General features: G+C 51.7%; 1 pseudogene; it reads left to right on the top strand.

Moving 5' to 3' along the window:
- Window positions 1-3,219: 3,219 nt before the first annotated feature.
- LOC144102830 (U2 spliceosomal RNA) lies at window positions 3,220-3,340 on the top strand (annotated as a pseudogene).
- The last annotated feature ends 525 nt before the right edge of the window (window positions 3,341-3,865 follow it).

The following is a 3,865-nucleotide window of genomic DNA, read 5'->3' as shown; positions in this document are numbered from 1 at the left end:
TTTGACACAAGGAAGGGGGATATTATTCTTGCCTGTTTATCTTGTTGTTCACTGTGGATCACATGATATTTGGGGAAAGTTACTTTTCTTTTTTGAAAGAAGTTGTCTGCCTCGTTCCGCCCTCTTTTGAGAGAGTGATCAGGTTTTGAAAGTTGGGGAGCCATAAAAAAACTTTGTTTTTCGGTCATGGTGCCAGCCACCCACCACGGAGTCCAACAAGGGGACGGGACAGGAAATTGATAGCAAGTCCTGCCCACGCCAGCTGTACACCTCAACTATAACCAAATATGACGCAACTCAGGGTAGTTGGTCACACAAGGTTAACCCTCGCCGCCAGGAAAAAAGGAAAAGCCAAGAAGTGAGTAGGAGATAGGAGAGTTGTGAGAAAGAGAAAGGAAAGTGAAAGATAGAGGGGAGGATAGGAAAAGGCGACTGCCGATTCCCCCCGGTCGGGTCAGGCCGGAGGTGCCGTCTGCAGGAAGCTGGGGCCAAAGTGGTGTGTTGCCTCCTCCAAGGGGCCTTAAGGGTCCAAACGCTCGGCATCGGCTCAACCACCAGGATCCCCTTTTTCCCGGACACGGCGATGCCACGCACGGCGAGGCGCGGGTGCTCGGGTCCGTGGTGATGCACAGTTCACCATCATCCCCTTGCGAGGATGTCCCTGCGGATGCTCGGGAAACCGCGGTGTCGCCACTCACCGTCGCGACGCCTGCAAGCTGCAGGCGCCCCCCTGCGGGGCGGAAGTCAGTATTGGTCAGACGGCGAATGTGCTACCTTTCTTAGCACATGTCTCAGCGGGGAAGCTCTAAGCGTATTCGGGCGACTTTCTCCGGACTATGCTGCAAGCTACCGCAAGGTAAAGGCCGCCTTGCTTAAGCGGTTCCGACTCACCACCGAAGGATTCCGAGATAAACTCAGGATGCGGCAAGATTAAGCCACTACTTTGATCGGTGGATGGAACTTTCAGAAATTCCACAGGAATACAGTAAACTTCGCGAGCTTCTCATAAAGGAACAATTCCTGAGTATCTGTCACCCGAGCTTGTCGCCGTACCTGAAGGAAAGAAGAGCCAAGACTCCCTCCGAATTGCTAGATCTTGCCGAGAAATTTCTGGAAGTTCAAGGAGGAACGAATCTGACCAAGATAAAGAATACGAATTCAGAGAACGCGGGAAAAACCGACAGCCGCGATGCCCGATTTAGCCCAAAGGCTCACCAAAGTGCTACCTGTGCAACAAGTCAGGCCAATACGCGTCTAATTGCCGCAACAGTGCTCCGAACGGTAGCCCAACAGCTTGTTTTAAGTGTGGGCAGAAAGGGCACAGAGCCGCGGCTTGTCCGAACCCAAGCAAGCTCATCCCCCAGGTATCGTGCGTAAGGGCCTGCTCAGATGACCACATGCAGGAAGAAGATGAAAATGGCTTCGTAGAACTGAAGAATGGCAAGAAGGTACAAGTCGTGAATGCCGTTGTGGACGCGCTACCGGAAGCCAAAATGAACAGAATGCCTGTCCGGAAAGGGAAGGTAGCAGAAAAAATAATTACAGTGTTGCGAGACACGGGAAGCAGCGCTGTAATAATAACACGAAAATTAGTGAGAGACAAGGATCTCACTGGAACGAAGAGCCTTGTGCTGTTAGTGGACGGCTCGTTTCAGCGCTTGCCGGAAGCAGAAGTACATGTGCGGACTCCCTACTACAGCACGAAACTAACTGCGCTGTGCATGGAGCGCCCCATATACGGCCTCATATTGGGCAACATAAAGGGGCAAAGTTTCCAAAGGGCCCAGAAAGTAGCCACGAGAGGGAGAAATCCGAATCCTGCTCTTCGGAACAGCGCAGTGATCGCCAAGCGAAAATGATGTGGCGAAGGAGGAGCGAGCATGCTCGCTCAAGCAGAGCAGCAAAGCAGACAGTCAAGCAGGAAGAACGGAAGAGTCCCGCGGAGGAATATTCCGAGGAAGAAAAAACGTTTCCGCAGGAAGGGACGGGCACTGCAGTAGAAAGCCGTGCGAAGCCGAAAGAAAGGCCGCGAAAGGGTCACAAGGAAGCAGCGAAACGCGACACAGCTCAAGAGGACAAATGTGTTTGAAACTCCGGCTAGGCTCAGCTTAGCGCAGGTGGTCGACATGTTCATCGTGCTGTTGTGCACATTAGTTCAGCTGCCTTTCGATCACACAGGAAATTTCTGGAATGTGACCAAAAGGGTAATAACTCCGGTCAATATTCTGAGCCTGTGTGCTTTGACGCAGGTGCCCTGGAATTCATCATTTGCCTTGTTTGTGCGTGCATACCTAAGCGCACAATTCTTTTCCGAGTCGGCAAATTTATCTACAGGGTTCAGGTGGGGCGAAGCAGAAGCCCAGGTTGACCGAGAGAATGACCCGCGAGTCGAAGAGACCCTTGCGGCGACAAAAGGCAACTCTGAAGGCTCTCAAGCGCGCATTGCGAAAGCGCAAGTAGAAAATTTATGTGGAAGAATCGGCTAATGTATACTTGTGTACTCCCTCTTTGTGTTGTCTTAATGTGTCGCCGAGTTTCGGCACGTAATGAAGTAAATCTTGGCCTTGTCAAGTGTTGTGTGTGTGCAGACATCATTGTATTGAACGTATGTATTCTGGCGTCCGCCATATAGATTGTGAGCGCAAGCATGTGCGCACGAATTTTGTGTTTGTGAATATTGTTGCACCATGTTCTTAAAGAAGGGGCAGTGTCACAAAATTCGGCGCATGTTCGAAAAAAAAAAAAAACCGGCGCTGCGCCTAAGCAATCGCGCCCGCGCGCGGTAAAGTAAAAAAAAAAAACAGCGGGGAAGGAACCCCAGGGATTGCGTAACTTTCCACTCAGCTCGCCGGCGCGGCGCCGCGGGGGGCATGGCCGCGTGCGGCGTCAATTTTTCTCCAATGTTGAAGTTTTTGCTTGTTGTCGACGGAAAGCTCGTAACCTTGACGGCGCCAAAGTGATACCCCCCCGCCCCTTCGCTCCGGCACCGATGACTCAGCGTGCCGCGAATGACCTAGATTGTTCTAGAAGGTGGTTCCCGCGCTCGATCAATGGGGTCGCGCGCCCGACGCAAGAAGGAGGAGTTCGTGTGGTTAAAGCTGCGTGTATGTGCGCGCCTGCCTTGGCGCGAAGAACAAACAGACGCGGTCCGCGCCTATAAATGAGGGGCTGCAACCGCCATCAATTAGCAATGAAGGCGCGATTTTCCGAACCCGTTAAATATCTGTTACGGGTCCAATTGGACTTATTTTTGGAAATATGGCGGAGGGTTTGAAGGTTACTTCAATTCCGCCACCGGTTGGCCCGGTATTGCACTGCCTCCGGGATCGGCCTTGTCTTTAGCGCGTCTTTACTATCCTGTCTTTCTATCCCATCCTTCAACTCTCCTACTATCTGCACGTGGTAGCGATTGTATCTCGGCTTGAGCCAGTGAGCAGTCCTGTGCACTTTCCTTTTATTTCTTCCTTGCAACAACAGACAGACAGACCGTCAGTTAGCCCGAGCCGCCGTTCAAGCTTCCGAGAAGCGCGCCCACTCGACTCCCGGGAGAACACCACTCGACCAACGATGGACCAGCGAGACGACGTGCGCCAGTCTGCGGGTCGGCCCCGTCGTGCTCCTCAGGTCGTCGGACTGTCGGAGTGCCCGGTGAACAAATTGTGTTTTGTTTATTTGTCTTTCTCTGTGTTTACGCACTTTAGCTGCAAAGATTATGTTTAATTGTATCTCTCTCCATTGTTACTTTGCCCGAATTGCATCGCATTTGTAGATCACTTTGTATGTACTCGTACGAGTGATTGTGAAATCTCTGTATCGCCTCTTAGCTGTATAAACTGTTTTGTTTTGTGAACCTTTGGCTCTGTTG

Source organism: Amblyomma americanum, chromosome 8 (assembly GCF_052857255.1).
Source record: "Amblyomma americanum isolate KBUSLIRL-KWMA chromosome 8, ASM5285725v1, whole genome shotgun sequence".
Classification (NCBI taxonomy): domain Eukaryota; kingdom Metazoa; phylum Arthropoda; class Arachnida; order Ixodida; family Ixodidae; genus Amblyomma; species Amblyomma americanum.
Note: the sequence above shows the minus strand (reverse complement) of the source record. Positions and strands in the feature narration are given on the sequence as shown.